General features: G+C 42.5%; 1 pseudogene; it reads left to right on the top strand.

Moving 5' to 3' along the window:
• The first annotated feature begins 9,291 nt into the window (after positions 1-9,291).
• Positions 9,292-22,009, top strand: LOC135547985 (sulfotransferase 2B1-like; annotated as a pseudogene).
• Positions 22,010-23,199: the final 1,190 nt, after the last annotated feature.

The raw sequence follows: 23,199 nt of genomic DNA, 5'->3' as shown, positions 1-23,199 counted from the left end.
TGTACTAGCGTTCAGATATCCCACTGCTATATTGATATACAGAGACCAGATTCACTGCTTGTCATTTGAGAAAAGGATTAACGGTGAAAGCCAAATCATTTGATTTATTGAAAATGACAATTCAAAGCAGAACACATACAATTTGAGTTATGTACATTGCACCTAGATAATTATCTAGGAGCTGTATGAATGAATTATATTTCTCATCAAAGGTTAGAGAGCTACCATGAAGCAGAAGCTGTGCAGAGACAGCATAGCAAAGCATCATAGTCTGGTTAAATTGTGGCCTAAGAGGGATAAAAGCAAGAATGACAAGAATGTTCCTCTATAATTATAATTTTCACTGAGGGTGCAGAGGTTAACCTTGTGTGAATTGAAGAATTGTGTGTTTACTCAGCATAAAAAAAGTATTTTTTTTTACTGATGTTGATTTTGTATTTTTTTTCTTCATATTTGTAATTTAGCAGATGCTCTTATCCAGAGCAATTAGGGATAAGTGCTTTGCTTAACTACACATTGACAAATGTTTCACTTGGTTGGCTCAGGGATTCAAACCAGCAACCTTTCGTTTACTGGCCCAACACTCTTAACCACTAGGCTACTGTACCTGTTTTCCTGTGATGTAGAAATTCATCCTGAGAGAGACTTTGTCATTTCTTCAAACTATCATCTTTATTTAATATTGATTCATTATTGCAATAATGAGACTAGTGAACCCAACAGTCTTGTCTTTTGGGCCCAGTAGCCTAACCTTTACAGACAATGCAGTTTCTATATAGTTGGCACTAAAGATGCTTATCAGCATCTGGTGTTGTTTCTCAGATGCAATAATGAATAGACACAATAAGGGTTTTGTTCTATACAATAGAATAGAATAAAACTTTATTGTCCATCCAGGATGGAAATTTTTCTTTGGCATCACCTTCATTAAAATAATCACATACACTCTCACACATTTAAACCAGTCAGTCCATCATGTTGCATGCACTAACAACATAGAGGACATTAATACATTCACTCGCAAACGACCACTGTCCCAACTGCACTAGATAGATAAGTACATATATCGATACAATTTACTTTGTATTTAGTTGTCCAACAGCACAAGGAACAAATGAATGTTTGAACCAGTTGTTCTTGGCCATGGGCATTCTGAAGAGCCGGCCAGAGGGAAGCCTCTCGACTGAGGGTGTAATAATGATTATGCTTAATTCTACAGGTATGCATATCTAAGCATACCTTCTTGAGCTGTCTGTATCTCTTGCTGGTTCTTTTTTAAAGAAACTAAATATGCTTCTCTGCATCTCTGTTAAAATCTGGGCAAAATATTGAAATTAATGTGTCTTTTTCAGTATATTTAGTTATTGCTTGTTTTTCTAAAGTCTACCAGCCTTGCCAGAAGGCAGGCCAGCTGAGATAGTTAGACAAACTCGCTACTTTAACTTGATTGATAGCTTTAGTTATGAGTTTGGGAGATTAGGAACCTATCTGGGCTAGCTAAAGTGTCTAACCACTAGGCTACAGAGCGGCAGGTAGCCTAGTGGTTAGAGCGTTGGACCAGTAACTGAAAGGTTGCTGGCTCGAATCCCTGAGCTGACAAGGTAAAAAACTGTTGTTCTACCCCTGAGCCAGACAGTTAACCCACTGTTCCCCAGGCGCCATGGATGTTGATTATGGCAGCCCCCTGCACCTCTCTGATTTAGAGGGGTTGGGTTAAATGCAGAAGACACACTTCAGTTGAAGGCATTCAGTTGTACAACTGACTCGGTATCTCCCTTTCAAGCCAACTTCATTATTATTATTAAACAGGATAAATCTGAGGAGGCATGTGCCCCTGTGCATAACGCCTGTGGTTCTGCCCTGGTTTCATGTCAGTCAGTCTGTCTGTCCATCTTCAGAGCCACAGTTAGAGGCAACAGGTGATACATACAGATCTTTAATCCCCAACCAATATACTGTAAATTGTACTGTAAGGATATGATTGATTGTAATTTTTCTTGATATAAAAAAAATGGTTGTGTCCTAGTGGCAGCTCCTCAGTGCAATTTAATAAAAATGAAAATAGTGAAACATTTAAAAAGTTATCCTTTTTAGATAAAACTATACTAAATATATTCATATGTCACCAAATAATGTATTAAAATACACTGTTTTGCAATGAAGGTCAACAGTAACTTCAACAGCACTGTCTGGGTTAGCACCATGGTGTAGCCGGAGGACAGGTAGCTTCCGTCCTCCTCTAGCTACATTGATTTCAATACAAAACCTTGGATGCTCGTAGGCCTCACCCCCTTCCATAGACATACATGGTAATTATGATCACGTCCGTGTTCAGTTAGTGTAATTTATTTAAATTTGCTTGCAAACTTCAGTAGCTAGCTAGCTACCAGCACAAGTGTGCAAATTTCTCCGGCAGAATGTTAGAATGGCCAACACTGCCAAAAATGTTGTGGACATTTTGTTGAAGAACCCCTTTCATTCTCTGGGATGCAAGGAAAATGGTGCGAATTAAAAGTGAGGGTCGACCTCTGCATGAGATCAGTTTCATGAAGACAGATTAAAAGATGAGGGCGTTCAATACAAAAATCAATCACAATTATGGCTGGTTAACAGGGAGCCTTTCACCAGGCCGCCTGTATTGCTGGCCTTGCCTGCTTTTTGGAAAGTCTGAGCCTTGGTCGAAGGGGGTGCAGTGACCTTAAAAACATCAATCGTTCAGCTAAATGAAAAAACAAAGGGGGGCATGCAATAAATGCTTTTAGGAGGACACAACGAGAGGGAAAGTTCTGTTAACAAGGGCAACTACAAGGAGAGGTAATTGCACATTATGATGCTTTACTGGGATGTTGAAAACAATTCCGAATGATTAGATAGCTTCCATCGCCTCATCCATTAAAGTTATATTAACGATATGTTGCGTGTGCTCAGGTAGGCTTTCCACTTTCCTCCGTTATTTATTATGTCACTCCGGACATACACAAGCAAAAACTCATGACATAAATGTTGCAGCAGCCTCGGCTACACCTAAACATTAGAAATCTGACATGCTGTATCGGATGAAAACAAGACGATTTTTCAGTCTGATCAACTATTAAAAATTACCCCACTGCTCTGGAACTAATGGTGCCACCAGTCTGCTTGCAGTTGTTATTGTCAGGTATGTTGAAGATCAGGGCTTTATCAGGAATTTTTCTTGGGCCACTTTGATGTGTCAAGTGCGAGATGCGCAGTCTGTGTTTGACTTTATGAATTTTGAGATGTCTGAGTTAACTTCATAGAGAAACTCGTTGTCCAAACCTATGATGGCACAGCTGTAATGGAATGTATCTGCTATTTGTATTTCCAGCTAAGTCCCCTCCTGTTCCCTTATTAAGAGGTGATGACTATTCCACTCCACTACCATTGTCAACCTTCTCCTGACATGAACTGAAGCCTTGTCTCATGTGCCCGCTCATCCACTGGCACATTGAATATTTCCCCTCCAAGCACTGTGAGTACCCCTATCAATTTTCTCTCATTACTGTATGTAGAGTCAATCACGTACAAAAACTCACAATCACATTATTACACATCAATGATTTTACTCCTTGCTCAGCTTTCCACCAAAATGTCTCGAAAGCCTAGCTTGATAGGAGCAATACCTCCTCATTGTTTAGCAATATACAAGAGACAGCATTTAGGCTAGTATTGTGAGATATCAAATTCTGAACTAAATTGAGCTTCTTGTTGTTAGTCTAGAGGGAGACACAATAGGTGCAATATGAATATGTCCATTTGGCTCCACAGTAGGATGTAATATTCTGTAAACTCATCACCACCTAGTGTTGAGAACTGAGGAGAACAGATGAGAGGGCCATTTTGACATAATGAAATTCCAAGAAGGAGGTGCGCTCTTTCTCTGCCACATGTACAAAAATGACTCGCTGTGGTTCTTGGTACTTCAACATCTACCTCTGTTGACAGCAGGTTGTCCAATTCCCTAAATTAAACAGTGGGGGGACGGAACCATTGATCTCAGGAGAATAGAGTAGCTTACCTCAACCCAGAGGCTGTTATGACAGATGGGAAGATTCAATTCATACTTGATCATTGAAAATGTACTTTAGCCACTCTTCTATAATGTAGCTATTTCATTACAAGTGCATGTGCATAGCAACAGGAAATGGTTAACCAATCCTATTACACTACCAGAATGACTCAACACGATTTCGAAGCCATTTGTCAATGAAAACACAACCTTCATGTTTGAGGATTAAGAAGGCAATTTTAAAGCAATCGGTAACAGAGTAACGTGGTGGGTGCACCTCTGTCAAGTTAAAATGTCAATGTCCCTGTCACGCTCTACTCTACTACAGTGTGTGCATCATGTTCCTGCTGTGCTAGTTACATTAACAGTCCCTTGTCCCCGGATCAAGGGCAAGGCCTCGTGGTTTCTTGCAGCACATTGGCGCTTAGACTCCGCAGCTTGTTCGTGTCATCACCTTATCCAACACATAGTCTAGCCTAGGCCGGGTTCCTCAGGGGCCCACTGATAAAGTGCTCTCCCTCATCATTGTTACTACGAGACTTGCTGTGTACACTTGACATCTGTGTGAGCTTTTGAAATGGGCTTCAATTTAAATGGGCTTCAATTTACCCCAAAATCACCCGCACATCTTGTCTCAATTGCAACCATCATTATCATTGGCCACTGAATTACCGCTCCCTAAACCTGATGTCAGTGTTAACTTTTAGTAGCCTATTGCTTGCTGCCAACATCTTTGAAGAAATGTTCTCCCTCTTCTGTGAATTATCATCGGTGTAAATTTAAACATGCTTTTTTTTTGGGGGGGGGGGGAGATTGTTGACAATCATTTCATGCAGCTGAAATAAAGTATTTCCTCATTTACCATGGCAAATCTACTGTGGCAATTTACCCTACATGTTTTATGAATGGAAAACTCTTTGGTGTCGCCGACTCTGTTCTTTTTGTTCCCATTTATGTAATTGATTTAATTACAACTTGTGTTGAAAAGTGGTGTCATTTCTTATCAAGATTGAGGGGGGGAGATATCCCTGCACTCTCCATATTTGAAATGTGTAACTAAATCAACCCAATTGTGATTGAGTAGAATCTATTATTTTAATTAAATTATAACGTAGTCTAACAAGGTTATTTCTAATGGCACAAATATTTTTTGGTCATTTAAGATGAAACGTTTGAATGAAGTGTAAACCTACTACTCCTATACTGGTATTTTACATTCATCAGCCTTACGGTTTCCGATTTCCTGATTTCAACTGGGATGGGAATAGATAGCCTAGACTAGGAAAGTTGCAGCTGCCTAGTATCAACATGAGATCAGCAAAATCGCTGGTTTATGTATGTGGGTTTTGTGTTGCAAATAAGCTTCTTTTAGCAAGCTGGTGCATGTCATCTCCCATTTAGTATCATTTTGAGGCATAATTAAAAGTTGACCGCAGCTATTCCAGGGTTTTCCATGGTCAACTCTTAGATAAAACATCCTTAGAGTGCCCTCAGGACTCTTCGCTCATCATCAACAACTCTCGTCCCTGAGTCAATTAAACAGTGGCAAAAATAAAACTCAACACTAGTATAATCAGGGACCCCAGTCACCCTTGTCATGAATCAAGCAAATCCTGCAGTCTGGCAGAGAGTACTGTAGTGTTAAACCTAGAATCCTTAATGGAAACAATAACAAAGTGGCCACCTTGCCTGTGTTTTGGTAAAAATCTGAGGGATGGGTTTGGAGAAATGTAACCACTTTCAAATGTATAGACAGAGCTATGAATGCAAGGATGCATGATATCAAAATGATAGTTTTGGGCTCTATTCAATTTGTATTGCTGAAGCATTACAGATTGCGCAATATAAATGTAAAGGTCATTTCCGATTGTGCCGACATATGCAGTGTTTACCGTGAATGCTGTCACCCCGAACGCAGGAACATCGCCTAAATTTCAATCATTCTGTAACACTGAGTTTCCACAGAAAGGGTTGAAAAGAGGGGCCCTTAAAGGTCCAATGCATTCATTTTTATCTCAATTTAAATAATTTATTGGTTACAATTAAATACCTTACTGTGATTGTTTCCTTTTGAACATTTTAATTGAAAACAAAAATAGCTTCTAAGCAAATGGCAAATTCTCAACCAAGCAGGTCAAAACTCCATCCCAGCAAAACAGGCAGAGATTTCAGGTGGTCTTTTCAAACAGCACTTACACTTAAAGGGCATTATCATAATTTCTACAATTTCACAGTGTTATTCCAACCTCATAGTGTGGAAATATATATAAAACACAAAATTATTTCTGCACTAGGCCTTTAACCATGTTTTGAGGCTATATAGTGTTTGTTCGTTTGTAAACAATGTGTGACTAGGGTGGGTACTCTAGTTTTTGTACATTCTATGTTTTGTATTTCTATGTTGGCCTGATATGGTTCCCAATCACAGACAGCTGTTTATCATTGTCTCTGATTGAGGATCATATTTAGGCAGCCCTTTTCCCCACTCTCTGGTGTGGGATCTTGTCTACATTGAGTTGCCTGAGTGCATACCAGTAAAGTCACGTTTCATTTCTTCTTTGTTTTGGTGAGTTTCATTAAAATTATGTGGAACTCAACGCCTTGGTCTCATCATTATGACGAATGTGACATATGAGGCATTTATAAGTTATATTCTTTAAGCATAATTGAGTATATATAATTTATTTCAAGTCCAAAAATGGATGTAGCCACTAAGGATTACATCTTTACGACCCAGACCACCAGGCTCAGAGACAGTTTCTATGTACAGGCAGTGCGGAAAATTTTGCTCAGCCCCAACTTCCGGTGTACAAAAGAAAATTATCTATCTGGTACTACAAGTAATTCCCATAGTACCAGTACCTACTGAACAGTAAAAGTTTCCCTGGGAAATTCCCAGACTTTGAATGATTTCTACAGCAACATTCACTCGCTTTTCTCCCTCGAGTTCCTCTTACAGTTCCCGTTGTATCGTACTTGTCGTGTCTTTGGCTATGTCGGATTAAGTGATACGACATGCTATTCTATGAAATCCTTTCTCTGTAATTAATATTACCTGATTGAGCTAATCATGTAATTAACTCGAAAGTCGGGGCACCAATGAAGAGTGGTTATATAGCTGTTATCTTCTGAATAAACTCTTAAAGACCTAGTAATATTTTACATCAATAGCAGTCAATATTAATCAGCACCTTATTTCAGTCTCATCTGAAAGTTGTAAATTCTTGGTTATCTTCACGATCCCTGGCTAACAAGTTGAATCCGCAATACAAAATTGGGTTTATTTCTTTACTAAATACCTAACTAACCAAACAGAATTACATATATGCAGATGTCATAAAGAAAAGGTCGCGTTTGAGTGAAAGAACGGGAAGACTGAGGAACAAAGGGAGAAGCCAAGCTATCGTAAATACAGTATTTTAGGCATACTAAATATATTACCCATTTGGATAAGGAAAATGTAATAAATATTTACTCAGAGCTGCGCTTCGGTAGGTTGGTCGTAGATTCTGGCCGTGTTGACCAACAACGATCTTCTTGTCCTCGGAAGTATGTCTCTGGTGGTTAATTTGAATACGTTGTAGTATCGTCGTTGTGTGTTAGAATGGATACGTCATCTGTCCTATCCTAGCCCACGTATACAGCGGCCGCTGCTAACTCAACGGCTAGGAGGCATCACTTCTGTAGTGAATAAGAGTTCAAAGTTCATACCATTCGCAACCAAAGCTCACACTGAGGTTGGCTTCGTTCTGCAGTTATTATCTGAATCCTTCTGACATTGGACCGTCGCCCTAATGTACCCGGAACAGAAAGTTATTTGCCCTTTTAACGCAGAGGCTACTCGCGTACTCGGAACCGAAGGTTACCTTTTCGTCAAGGGCTTATATAGTGGAGGGAAAGAAGGGTGTGTTTCATAGTTTATAACCCATGTCTCTTCACAGGGGCGGGCCACTGATTGAGCAGAGCTCTAACCTTATGAAAACCCAATTCTCTCATTTGGAAGCTAAAATTACATTTAATCTTTTCACAAATAGTGTCATATTCAAACATTTAAATTCCAAAACAATTCCATGTGAATCTGATAACTAGAATGTGTAGACTTTCCCAGATACAGTTTGTCGTCCTGTCATCAGTCATAATGTCTCAGATGACAACCGAACTGACATCATATTCATTAAGTACCAACGCATATTTTCAACTGGTTCTATTACCAAAATATGGTTCCTTTCCCAAACTCTCTATGTTTAACAAAGGCTATTCAAGAGTCCTTCAGAAGAGTCAAGAGAGAGAGAGAGAGAGAGGAGAAAGGTATTTATGGGGGGGGGGGTCATAAACCTTACCCACAGGCCAATGTCATGACAGTTCCCCCATGTTGGGTTCAATCTTGCGATTAACCTGCATGCTGCAAACCAACATAAAAATGACCGTGGGTTGTCCTGGTTGTGGACCATCGTTGTGGTCCCTATCTGGTGGTCGACCCGGGTAGGGTTTCTGCGAATAAAGAAGTGCGCTCCATGGCAGCAGATGTCCAGTTGGTGATCGCTGTTGCAGTCCCCCCTCTGGTGGTCGACCCGGGTAGGGTGTCTGCAAATGACGAAGTCCGCTCCATGGCTCGGCAGCGGATGTCCGGATTGGGATCGCCATTACGGACCCGTCGTCTGGTCGTCCAGACTGCAAGATCTGGGCAGTAACTTAGGCAGATGTTAACAACGCACACACACTCATGAAATATATCATTACATTTCCTCCCAAATGAGCGGAATTGTGGCACTAACTGATGGTTGTATGGGGGAGGAGTTTATGGCTCTATCACTTTCTACATGCCGAAGAAAATGAATGAAAGCATAAATCAAACAAAATATAGTTATGACACCTTAATCATCTAATTGGACTGTATTCTATCTATGTCCATGGTCTTGGCAAAATGACCCTATCATGGCATTGTCTGATGTCCTCATTTGCGGGGTGTTGCTTAGGGTACTATCCTAAGTTGATAACTATATGATAAGTCTACAGCTGTAAGACACTAGTTTTGGGCAGTCTACAGGGATGACCTATGGACTTCTGAGAAGAGAACTGGTGAGTCCTGTAGCTGTAGAGTTAAAGGCTTCAAAATAAATGTTCAACTTTACTAAGGCTATTGTTACCCACAAGCCAACGTCATGACATAATGCTTGGCTATTTAAGGTCTGTAGGAAGCCAGATCATCTCATACTTCCCTCCTCACAGAGAGTCAGTCAGAACAACAGACAGAGATAGACAGGCAGTTAGGTAGACAAGCAGACAGACATGGCCAGGCTGGACGTGACAGAGACCTTCCATCACATCTCATTCCCTGGGCACATTCACACCCAGGACTCCCTGAACTATGCCCTCCACTTCCAGTTTCGGGACAGGGACACTGTCATCGCCACCTACCCCAAATCAGGTGAGACAGGACAGCTCTGTCACACCACTGCTCGGTGTCACAACACATTAGACATGCTGCAACACTAGCCAACTGCAGGACTTTTTCCTCTTTCACACTTTGCAGTTGAAGCAAACGGTCAGGGTTTTAATAACTGTATATGCAGAGACTCCAGTAGGTTATTTTATTGTTATTGTTGGTTTAACTTGTCAATGATTAATTGCTTTCAAGATCCTCTTCTCTCAGACCATCTGTCTTTATGGAAGTAGTGGTTTAGGGAGGGATTCAATGAAGACAGAGGTATGAGGTGTACAGTTCTCTTTCTTAACTCTTCTTTCTTTCCCTCTGTGATCTCTGGTTAAAGGGACTAGCTGGATGCAGGAGATTGTCACTCTTGTGAAAAACAGAGGGGACCCACAACTCTCCAAAACTGTGCCCAACTGGGCACGAGCCCCCTGGCTGGAACAGCATGGCAGTGCAAAGGTGCTGGAGGCCACCCAGGGGCACCGAATCATCACCACTCACCTGCCCTACAACCTGCTGGCCTCTGCACTCCAGGGCTCCAAAGCTAAGGTAGGATGTGGTTATGTTGAAGAGACTATTCTCAAAGCTGTGAGACATTTCCTATTTTGTAAAGCAACTCTATGGAAATAATATATTGATAGTTAGTGACACTATCTCCACCCCATCTCTCAGGTTATCTATGTCACCAGAAACCCCAACGATGTTGCTGTGTCATATTACCACTTCCATAAAATGGCCAAGTTCCTCCCAGAACCCAATTCATTTGATGAGTTTCTGAATAGTTTTCTGGAGGGATCAGGTGAGTTGACACTAATGATTTGTACCTCGAGCAATTCTGGGATTTAATCCTACTGTTAACAGTCAGATCTTATCCAACATTTACCCTTTTTGCAGTGAGTCATGGGTCCTGGTTCGATCATGTGAAAGGCTGGACAAGCAGGAGTCTTGGCAAATGTTCTTCATATCTCTTATGAGGAGATGTGGCTGGTAGGATAACTCTTGTCTATCACTGTCAAATCAAATCAAATCAAATTTTATTTGTCACATACACATGGTTAGCAGATGATAATGCGAGTGTAGCGAAATGCTTGTGCTTCTAGTTCCGACAATGCAGTAATAACCAACAAGTAATCTAACTAACAATTCCAAAACGACTGTCTTATACACAGTGTAAGGGGATAAAGAATATGTACATAAAGATATATGAATGAGTGATGGTACAGAGCAGCATAGGCAAGATACAGTAGATAGTATCGAGTACAGTATAAACATATGAGATGAGTATGTAAACAAAGTGGCATAGTTAAAGTGGCTAGTGATACATGTATTACATAAAGATGCAGTAGATGATATAGAGTACAGTATATACGTATACATATGAGATGAATAATGTAGGGTATGTAAACATTATATTAGGTAGCATTGTTTAAAGTGGCTAGTGGTATATTTTACATCATTTCCCATCAATCTCCCATTATTAAAGTGGCTGGAGTTGAGTCAGTGTGTTGGCAGCAGCCACTCAATGTTAGTGGTTGCTGTTTAACAGTCTGATGGCCTTGAGATAGAAGCTGTTTTTCAGTCTCTCGGTCCCAGCTTTGATGCAGCTGTACTGACCTCGCCTTCTGGATGATAGCGGGGTGAACAGGCAGTGGCTCGGGTGGTTGTTGTCCTTGATGATCTTTATGGCCTTCCTGTAACATCGGGTGGTGTAGGTGTCCTGGAGGGCAGGTAGTTTGCCCCCGGTGATGCGTTGTGCAGACCTCACTACCCTCTGGAGAGCCGTACGGTTGTGGGCGGAGCAGTTGCCGTACCAGGCGGTGATACAGCCCGCTAGGATGCTCTCGATTGTGCATCTGTAGAAGTTTGTGAGTGCTTTTGGTGACAAGCCGAATTTCTTCAGCCTCCTGAGGTTGAAGAGGCGCTGCTGCGCCTTCTTCACGATGCTGTGTGTGTGAGTGGACCAATTCAGTTTGTCTGTGATGTGTATACTGAGGAACTTAAAACTTACTACCCTCTCCACTACTGTTCCATCGATGTGGATAGAGGGGTGTTCCCTCTGCAGTTTCCTGAGGTCCACAATCATCTCCTTAGTTTTGTTGACATTGAGTGTGAGGTTATTTTCCTGACACCACACTCCGAGGGCCCTCACCTCCTCCCTGTAGGCCGTCTCGTCGTTGTTGGTAATCAAGCCTACCACTGTTGTGTCGTCCGCAAACTTGATGATTGAGTTGGAGGCGTGCGTGGCCACGCAGTCGTGGGTGAACAGTTAGTACAGGAGAGGGCTCAGAACGCACCCTTGTGGGGCCCCAGTGTTGAGGATCAGCGGGGTGGAGATGTTGTTGCCTACCCTCACCACCTGGGGGCGGCCCGTCAGGAAGTCCAGTACCCAGTTGCACAGGGCGGGGTCGAGACCCAGGGTCTCGAGCTTGATGACGAGCTTGGAGGGTACTATGGTGTTAAATGCCGAGCTGTAGTCGATGAACAGCATTCTCACATAGGTATTCCTCTTGTCCAGATGGGTTAGGGCAGTGTGCAGTGTGGTTGAGATTGCATCGTCTGTGGACCTATTTGGGCGGTAAGCAAATTGGAGTGGGTCTAGGGTGTCAGGTAGGGTGGAGGTGATATGGTCCTTGACTCGTCTCTCAAAGCACTTCATGATGACGGAAGTGAGTGCTACGGGGTGGTAGTCGTTTAGCTCAGTTACCTTAGCTTTCTTGGGAACAGGAACAATGGTGGCCCTCTTGAAGCATGTGGGAACAGCAGACTGGTATAGGGATTGATTGAATATGTGTATGTATACACACCAGCCAGCTGGTCTGCGCATGCTCAGAGGGTGCGGCTGGGGATGCCGTCTGGGCCTGCAGCCTTGCGAGGGTTGACACGTTTAAATGTTTTACTCACCTCGGCTGCAGTGAAGGAGAGTCCGCATGTTTTCGTTGCAGGCCGTGTCAGTGGCACTGTATTGCCCTCAAAGCGGGCAAAAAAGTTATTTAGTCTGCCTGGGAGCAAGACAGGGCTGGTTTTCTTTTTGTAGTCCATGATTGACTGTAGACCCTGCCACATACCTCTTGTGTCTGAGCCGTTGAATTGAGATTCTACTTTGTCTCTATACTGACGCTTAGCTTGTTTGATAGCCTTGCGGAGGGAATAGCTGCACTGTTTGTATTCGGTCAAGTTACCAGTCACCTTGCCCTGATTAAAAGCAGTGGTTCGCGCTTTCAGTTTCACGCGAATGCTGCCATCAATCCACGGTTTCTGGTTAGAGAATGTTTTAATCGTTGCTATGGGAACAGCATCTTCAACGCACGTTCTAATGAACTCGCACACCGAATCAGCGTATTCGTCAATGTTGCTGTCTGACGCAATACGAAACATATCCCAGTCCACGTGATGGAAGCAGTGGAATCAGCTTGGTCGGACCAGCGTTGGACAGACCTCATCGTGGGAGCTTCTTGTTTTAGTTTCTGTCTGTAGGCAGGGATCAGCAAAATGGAGTCGTGGTCAGCTTTTCCGAAAGGAGGACGGGGCAGGGCCTTATATGCGTCGCGAAAGTTAGAATAACAATGATCCAAGGTTTTGCCAGCCCTGGTTGCGCAATCGATATGCTGATACAATTTAGTTTGTTTTCAGATTAGCCTTGTTAAAATCCCCAGCTACAATGAATGCAGCCTCAGGATGTATGGATTCCAGTTTGCAAAGAGGCAAATAGAGTTCGTTCAGAGCCATCGATGTGTCTGCTTGGGGGGGAATATATACTGTACGGCTGTGATTATAATCAAAGAGAATTCTCTTGGTAGATAATGTGGTCGACATTTGATTGTGAGGAATTCTAAATCAGGTGAACAGAAGGATTTGAGTTCCTGTATGTTTCTGTGATCACACCACGTCTCGTTAGCCATAAGGCATACGCCCCCGCCCCTCTTCTTACCAGAAAGATGTTTATTTCTGTCAGTGCAATGCGTGGAGAAACCCGCTGGCTGCACCGCCTCCGATAGCGTCTGTCAAGTGAGCCATGTTTCCGTGAAGCAAAGAACGTTAGTCTCTGATGTCCCTCTGGAATGCTACCCTTGCTCGGATTTCATCAACCTTGTTGTCAAGAGACTGGACATTGGCGAGAAGAATGCTAGGGAGTGGTGCACGATGTGCCCATCTCCGGAGTCTGATCAGAAGACCGCCTCGTTTCCCTCTTTTACGGAGTCGTTTTTTTGGGTCGCCGGCTGTGATCCATTCCGTTGTCCTGATTGAAAGGCAGAACACAAGATCCACTTCGAGAAAGTCATATTCTTGGTCGTACTGATGGTGAGTTGACGCTGATCTTATATTCAGTAGTTCTTCTCGACTGTATGTAATGAAACCTAAGATGACCTGGGGTACTAATGTAAGAAATAACACGTAAAAAAAAACCTGCATAGTTTCCTAGGAACGCGAAGCGAGGCGGCCATCTCTGTCGGCGCCGGATTTCTATCCATCTATCTGTCTGATATGTATTGTTGTTGTCATCAATTGCAAACATCCCATTACATTCTCTCCTCCTCATTGCAGTTGAGTCACCCGTAACCATATTGTAGACGTGTCCATTTAAGCGCATCAGAACACAACAGTCTCATGAGTCTCTGAGATTGTGTAACTACAGAAATAGGCTATCCTTCAGACATGAAAATATTAGTCATAGATTATAAATAGACCTTTGTGAGATTGTGACATTATGAAGTGACATTATGAAATACTACGTGAACATAGCTTTAGGAAAAATAAATGCTTGCGTTGTAGATATTCACTGTTTTATTTTTATTTTTTTACTTCACCTTTATTTATCCAGGTCGGCCAGTTGAGAACAAGTTCTCATTTACAACTCCGACCTGGCCAAGATAAAGTAAAGCAGTGTGACACAAACAACAACACATTTACACATGGAATAAACAAACGTACAGTCAATTACACAGTAGAAAAAGTCTATATGCAGTGTGTGCAAATGGTGTGAGGAGGTAAGGCAATAAATAGGCCATAGTAGTGAAGTAATTACAATTTAGCAAATTAACACTGGAGTGATAGATGTGCAGATGATGATGTGGAAGTAGAACTACTGGTGTACAAAAGAGCAAAGTAAATAAAAACAATATGGGGATGAGGTTGGTAGATTGGATGGGCTATTTACATCTGCAGCGATTGGTAAGCTGCTCAAATAACTGATGCTTAAAGTTAGTGAGAGCGATATAAGTCTCCAACTTCAGCAATTTCTGCAATTCGTTCCAGTCATTGGCAGCAGAGAACTGGAAGGAAAGGCTTTCGGGATGACCAGTGAGATATACCTGCTGAAGCGCGTGCTGCGGGTGGGTGTTGCTATGGTGACCAGTGAGCTGAGATAAGGCGAAGCTTTACCTAGCAAAGACTTATAGATGACCTGGAGCCAATGGGTCTGGCGACGAATATGTAGAAGGCCAGCCGACGAGAGCATACAGGTTGCAGTGGTGGGTGGTATATGGGGCTTTGGTGACAAAACGGATGGCACTGTGATTGACTGCATCCATTTTGCTGTGTGGAGTCGAGGATCGGTAGAATAGTCAGTTTTACGATTGTATGTTTGGCAGCATGAGTGAAGGAGATTTTGTTGCGAAATAGGAAGCCGACTCTAGATTTAATTTTGGAATGTAGATGTTTAATATGAGTCTGGAAGGAGAGTTTACAGTCTCGCCAGAAACCTAGGTATTTGTAGTTGTCCAGATATTCTAAGTCAGAACCGTCCAGAGTAGTGATGCTAGTCGGACGGCGGGTGTGTGCATTTAGTTTTACTAGTGATTTAAGAGCAGTTGGAGGCCACGGAAGGAGTGTTGTATGGCATTGAAGCTCGTTTGGAGGTTTGTTAACACAGTGTCCAAAGAAGGGCACGATGTATACAGAATGGGGTCGTCTGCGTAGAGGTGGATCAGGGAATCACGTGCAGCAAGAGCGACATTGTTGATATATACAGAGAAAAGAGTCGGCCCGAGAATTGAACCCAGTGGTACCCTCATACAGACTGACAGGGGTCTGGACAACAGGCCCTCAGGTTTGACACACTGAACTCTATCTGAGAAGTAGTTGGTGAACCAGGTGAGGCAGTCATTTGAGAAACCAAGGCTGTTGAGTCTGCCGATAAGAATACAGTGATTGAATACAGGGATTGAGTCAACCCTTGGCCAGGTCGATGAAGACAGCTGCACAGTAGTGTCTTTTATCGATGGTGGTTATGATATCGTTTAGTACCTTGAGCGTGGCTGAGGTGCACCCGTGACCAGCTCGGAAACCGGATTGCACAGTGGAGAGGGTACGGTGGGATTCGAAATGGTCAGTGATCTGTTTGTTAACTTGGCTTTCGAAGACTTTAGAAAGGCAGGCCAGGATGTATCTGTTCTTATTTATTTTTTAAAGGGGCATGCTTATTTAAGATGTTGAGGAAATTACGTTTAAAGAACGACCAGGCATCCTCGACTGTCAGGATGAGGTCAATATCCTTCCAGGATACCCAGGCCAGGTCAATTAGAAAGGCCTGCTCGTAGAAATGTTTTAGGGAGCGTTTGACAGTGATGAGGGGTGGTCGTTTGACATATTTATGGATTTGGGGTTGTACCTGGTGGGTTCCTTGATAATTTATTAGATTGAGGGCATCTAGCTTAGATTGTAGGACTGCCGGGGGGTTAAGCATATCCCAGTATTGGCCACCGAACAAAACATACTCTGAAGATAGATGGGGGGCAATCAATTCACATATGGTGTCCAGGGCACAGCTGGGAGCTGAGGGTGGTCTATAACAGGCAGCAACAATGAGATTCTTATTGCTGGAAAGATTGTTAAAAATTAGAAGCTCAAACTGTTTGGGCATAGACATGGAAAGTATGACATAACTTTGCAGGTTATCTCTGCAGTAGATTGCAACTCCTCCCCCTTTGGCAGTTCTATCTTGACGGAAAATGTAGTAGTTGGGGATGGAAATCTCAGAATTGTTGGTGGCCTTCCTAAGCCAGGATTCAGACACGGCAAGGACATCAGGGTTGGCCGAGTGTGCTAAAGCAGTGAGTAAAACAAACTTAGGGAGGAGGCTTCTGATGTTAACATGCTTAAAACAAAGGCTTTTGCGGTTACTGAAGTCAACAAATGAGAGCGCCTGGGGACACGCAGAGCCTGGGTTAACCTCCACATCACCCGAGGAACAAAGGAGGATTAGGATACGGCTAAAGGCTATCAAAACTGGTTGTCGAGTGCGTTGGGGACAGAGAATAAAAGGAGCAGATTTCTGGGCTTAGTTGGATAGATTCAGGACATAATGTACAGATGGGTAATGGTAGGATGAGGGTACAGTGGAGATGAACCTAGGCATTGAGTGACTATAAGAGAGGTTGCATCTCTGGACACACTAGTTATGCTGGGTGAGGTCACCGCATGTGTGGGTGGTGGGACAAAACAGTTATCTGAGGCATGTTGAGTGGGACTAGGGGCTTTGCAGTGAACTAAAACGATGATAACTATCCTAAACAGTATACAATGCATATTTACATTAGAAAGAGACCAAAAGCGAGGCATGAAGCAATCACAGGTGTTGATTGGGAGAGCTAGCAAAGATGACAATGGGTAAGACAACAACAGCTAATCAGCTAAGACAACAACAACAGGTAAAATGGCGATGAATGGGCAGAGAGGGTCAGTTAACTACACACAGGTCCTGAGTTCGAGGCTGGGGCCAAGTTATCATAGGGTTCAATTAATAGCGATAGATGAAATAGGGAAGCAGCTAGGTAGTCGTTACTAAGGCTAGGAAGCGGCAGACACAGTTGAAAAAAATAAATAATATTTTAATAAAGTTAGCAGGACAGGGCTAATAGAAGCGTGTCCTCCGACGTCCGGCAAAGGTCAGTTGGGGGCACAGCAGATGGAATTACGTCGACAGACCAGTCATGATGGAACGGCGGGGCTCCATGTTGACAAAGGGTCCAGGCCAGTTGGCAAAGAGGTATTGTCACTGGAGTAACTTTGTTTGCTAGCTGGGAGATGCACCTAGCTCTCGGGTAACTGATGCTAGCTTCGGGACAAGGGCGTTAGCCACTATAGCCACTCGGTAGCAGCTATATAGCAGTGATGATCCGAAGGTCGAGAGCTAATGGCTGGAATCCGGTAGTATAGTGGATTCTAGTCGTGTTAGTGAAGAGTCCGGGAGGCATCAGCTGTGTGGCCAAGTAATCATAGGGTCCACTGAGCAGGCCGGGAGATGGGCCTGGCTCAAGGCTAGCTTCGGGGCTGGGCCACTCGGTGGCAGCTAGCTAGCTGCGATGATCTGGAGTAATGGTCTACGGCATTGTGGTAGAGGGAAAAAACAGTCCGATTTGCTGAGGTTTGATAACGCGCTGTGCAGGCTGGAAAGTAATTATCCAGGCTAAAAGTGTCTGGTGTCTGTGCTAAAGGTAAAGGCCGCTTGCAGTAGCTAACAATGACTAAATAGCTAATTAGCTGGTTAGCTGCTGATTGAGGTTCTGGCTATAAGGTCTAAAAATAGCAGATCTGTATCACATTGGGTGAGGCGGGTTGCCGGAAGATACATTTAACTTTAAAAAATGATTAAAGAAAATGAACATATTTTGAAATATATACAAAAAAGACGAAAAATAAAATATGTACACGGGAGAACGACAAACAACGTCTGCACTGCTACGCCATCTTGGAGTTCCACCAACCAACTGTATCCAACCTAATGAGCGTTTGGTCTTAGTTTGCCACAAATGTTGTTGATAGACTAGAAATAGAGGATCAATTCAGCCTTTTGTGAAAACCACCCTCTTTGTCCACATCTATAATAAGAGCATTGACTTTCCTCAGGACCTGCAAGGCTCGATGGAGAGGATCAGCTCTTTCCTGCAGTGCCCCCTGGTGGGAGAGGAGTTAACCAACTCCCTGAGACACAGCAGCTTCAGCAGCATGAGCGATAATGCCATGGTGAACTACACTCAAATCCCAAAGGAGATCATGGACCACAGCAAAGGCAAATTCATATGGTAAGGTGAGGCTCCCTTGTTCAACAGGAGAACAATCCTGACTAAAGTTGTGTGTCAGTCAGTGTCAGAAGGATAGAACAGTACCATAGACCTCCCCTGCACTCACAGTATGGTTAGAAGTGTGTAGTAAGGATGATCCTGAAATGTCACTAAGTTTGTTTATGAAATTATCTATGAGTACAACTGATAAGCACGTCCCTTTAAGAAAATGCACTGCGAGGTCAAATGGTGCCCCATGGATTGATGATGAGCTGAGAAATGTAATGATTCAACGTTGTGATGCCAAAAAAGTAGCAGATAAATCTGGTACTTTGTTTGATAAGCAAAGTTAATGTAAATTAAGAAATGTCGTGACCAGGCTAAACAAAGGAAACAAGAAGGGATTCTATCAGCACAATATTGATGAAGGGTGATGGGAAAAAGCTGTGGAGAACGTTGAACACTATTATGGGTAGGAATTCAAACATGTCTGTCTCTTTTGTTGAATCAGAGGGTATATTTATTACAAAACCACATGGCATTGCAAACTACTTTGATTCATATTTTACTGCAAAGTGGACAAGTTGAGGAATGCTATGATTCCAACTGATGGCTCCATGTCATATACCCGTATAAAAGATTTTATCATGAAGGAGAGGCAATTGCGGGTTCAAATTTCATCAAGTAGAAAGAGAAGAGGTAAAGATGTTGTTGTCCCTTTTGGATGACAAGTCACCTGGTACAGATATGATCTCTCATATTTTTAATAAGTGCTTGATGTATGGGGTGCGCCCAGAAGTCTGGAAAGAGTTAAAGGTTATTCCACTACCTAAGGATAAAAAATCTGCATTCACTGGTCCTAAAAGTTGTCCTATAAGCTTGCTGCCTGTGTTAAGTAAATTATTTCAAAAAATTGTATCTGTACAAATCAAGGATTATTTCTCATGTAATGATTTGATAACGGGTTCCCAGCATGCATACAAAGGGCATTCTACGAGTACAGCCTGAGCATAAATGACAGATTAGTTAAAGAGTATAGATGATAGGAAGTTAGTTGGTGCAGTGTTGCTGGATTTCAGTGCTGCTTTTGAAGTAATTGATCATGAACTGTTACTAGGAAAACTCAAATGTTATGGTTTTAAGGATGCAGCTATCTATCCAGGAGAAGGAAAACGTGTTCATTAATGGTAGCTTTTCAAATAGTAAAGATATACATTGTGGTGTTCCTTAAGGAATATGCCTAGGCCCGCTGCTCTACTCTATCTTTACTAATGATTTACCTTCAGTAATGAACAAAGCAAGAGTGGTCATGTATGTTGATGACTCTACAATGTATAGTGCAGCATCAGAATGTAATGAGCTAACAGATGTACTGAGTGGTGAACTAAGAATGGTGTCTGAGTGGCTTGATATGAACAAATTGGTGTTGAACATTTCTAAAACTAAATGTATTGTATTTGGTTCAAGATATATGCTTGCTGATGACCCCCAATTGAATTTGTCGATGGATAGAATACATGTAGAGCAAGTGAAAAAATAAACTACTAGGCGTGATGTTGGGCGCAGCTTTATCATGGTCAGAACACATAGATAATATTGTTTTTCAAGATGGGTAAGGGAATTTCTGTTACAAGAAAATGTAACATCTAGCGCTCTGAATCAGGTCATTCAATCCCTGGTTCTATCACACTTAGAGTAATGTCCAGTTGTATGGTCAATCCCTGGTCCTATCACACTTAGAGTAATGTCCAGTTATATGGTCAATCCCTGGTCCTATCACACTTAGAGTAATGTCCAGTTATATGGTCAATCCCTGGTCCTATCACACTTAGAGTAATGTCCAGTTATATGGTCAATCCCTGGTCCTATCACACTTAGAGTAATGTCCAGTTATATGGTCAATCCATGGTCCTATCACACTTAGAGTAATGTCCAGTTATATGGTCAATCCCTGGTCCTATCACACTTAGAGTAATGTCCAGTTATATGGTCAATCCCTGGTCCTATCACACTTAGAGTAATGTCCAGTTATATGGTCAATCCATGGTCCTATCACACTTAGAGTAATGTCCAGTTATATGGTAACCTGCAGCAAAGAAAGATATAAAACAGTTCCAAATGGCTCAAAACAGGGTTGCCAGATTCTCTTCATTGCTCTAACCGAATGAATATTATTAAAATGCATCAGAATCTCTCATGGCTTCACGTTAAAAACAAATTACTATCTAGTCTTCTGATTTTCTTTAGGAATATTATATTTAAAAATTTTAAATATAAATTTTTACATTTTAACTTTTCTGTCCAATTAGTACATACTAGCAACACACATAACCACCAAACCAGACAGACAAATTCAGCGCAGCTAAAACAAATCAAGCCATGTACAAATCGCCTTAAATCTAAAGTTTTATATAGAGCTATAGCTGAATGAAACATTTTACCAATCCATATTTCTTAGGCAAAAAGTAAATCCACTTTCAAGAAAAAAATAAAAGAACATCTAATGCGATAGACCATATGACTGGACAGCAAATAGAAAGTATCAACGGAAAGTTAAATGTGTTTCCTGTCAGGTATTTTAATTATCTGTATTGTCTACTTGTTGAATGTTGGAAGTCTTGATTGTGGTTGTTTGTAATGTCTTGTTAATTGGTGTTGGACCCCAGGAAGATTAGCTAGCGTTATGGCCTTAGCTAATCGGAATCCTAATAAAAATGACAGTGCTGTGGAGAGATTGGCCATAATAATGGAGGACTTGTTCTGTTTACAGGTATAATCGGTGACTGGAGAAACACTTTCACAGAGGAGCAGATTGGTCTTTTCGACACCGTCTACAGCTACCAGATGAAAGACTGTCCCTTGACCTTCATGTGGGAGGGTCCTCCTGAGTCCTGTGGGAGAGGAGGAGGAGGACAGGCCTCTGGGGATCAGGATAGGGCCCTTACCCTCCACCACGCCGGAGATTGATGGATACGCTTCATACAAGTCCTGGAATTCTCTCACTTTTTGTGAATGTACATATAATGTACACAACCCAATATAGTAAAGCTATATAGTAAAATTGATATGCTAATATAACAAAAATATTGTGTGACCTATTTGTTGTAGTTGGGTTTTTCCACCTCTAAAAAAATCTAAATGTTACAGTTAACTGCAATAGCTAGATGAAGGGACACGAGGGGGACATTTAACTCCCTGACCTTGACACATTGGAAAACCTCCCAGTTTGTGGCAGTGCATCAACCAGAAGGGATGATATATTAACTCCAGAAAGGCTGACGTGTACATAAAAAGTTGTTTTTACATCAGTCACATAGCTTGACTCCGAACAACCTGGATTTCCCATATATAGCTCATCTACTTACTGTATGTCCATCAGTAAGGTTCACAGCCCTGAGTTGTTAGGAAACTATGTGAATGATGCTAACATATGGGCATATATCATCATTAGACCTATCTAATCCCAAATGTGCTGCTCAACTAAAATAATGTGAAAGATGGTGAGTTGTGTTATGAAAGCGTTCAAGACAGTACTGTCTCACCGACCAGAGATTGCGGTCAAGTGTCTTTATCATAGCGCTCCGGTTGTCTCATTGATGCTGCTAAAATAGACAACTACATACAGTATGTCCACCTAATGCGTGTCATGTTATTCAGTCTGGGTTGGTTGTTGAAGTTGTCTTTGTGGGGGCTTGTGCGTCGTGGGTCTTGTGGTCAGTGATGTCAGGATTCACCACTGGATTCCATTACGAAGGCGTGTGCCAGAGCTGTTGCTGGGGGTCAGCATGAACTCTGTCCCCAAGTGACATGCATCAGCAACACAAGTATAAGAAGTGGTTTAGTCAAAGAGGAAGTGGTCTATTATTTCACTAGTGGTGAGTTCCAAGTCACATGTGTCCCAATCACTCTTGGGCCTGTCAAGCTGTCAGCTCATGGGAACATGATGAGGAAGTTATACGAACACTAACAAAAGGTCATAATCCTCCTGATCACAGTTTATATCAATGACTGGCAGTGTGTCAAGCTGATCCAATGAGTGGCAGTGTGTCAAGCTGATCCAATGAGTGGCAGTGTGTCAAGCTGATCCAATGAGTGGCAGTGTGTCAAGCTGATCCAAATGAGTGGCAGTGTGTCAAGCTGATCCAATGAGTGGCAGTGTGTCAAGCTGATCCAATGAGTGGCAGTGTGTCAAGCTGATCCAATGAGTGGCAGTGTGTCAAGTCAATGCTGATCCAATGAGTGGCAGTGTGTCAAGCTGATCCAATGAGTGGCAGTGTGTCAAGCTGATCCAATGAGTGGCAGTGTGTCAAGCTGATCCAATGAGTGGCAGTGTGTCAAGCTGATCCAATGAGTGGCAGTGTGTCAAGCTGATCCAATGAGTGGCAGTGTGTCAAGCTGATCCAATGAGTGGCAGTGTGTCAAGCTGATCCAATGAGTGGCAGTGTGTCAATCTGATCCAATGAGTGTCCCCTCAGCAACTAATGACATCAATCTTCATCTGTTGCTCTCAGACTCCGGCTGCTTGATTAGTACTTACACGGTAAGACAAGTAGTGCTTCAGAGAGTACATACCTGGCAGGAATGTGTTTATCAGGGGAAGGGGCCAGAGCTAGAGCACTGCACCTGGCCACCCAAAGGGTGGCACGTGGTTGTGTTGCCAGACTGACTTCACTGTGGAAACCTGCTGCCACCGTCATACACCATCCAAATACAACTCTGAATCTATAGTTCAGAATAGATGG

Source organism: Oncorhynchus masou, chromosome 1 (genome assembly GCF_036934945.1).
Source record: "Oncorhynchus masou masou isolate Uvic2021 chromosome 1, UVic_Omas_1.1, whole genome shotgun sequence".
In the NCBI taxonomy this organism is placed as follows: Eukaryota; Metazoa; Chordata; class Actinopteri; order Salmoniformes; family Salmonidae; genus Oncorhynchus; species Oncorhynchus masou.
The sequence above is the reverse complement of the archived record's forward strand: the minus strand, read 5'-3'. Positions and strand labels throughout refer to the sequence as shown.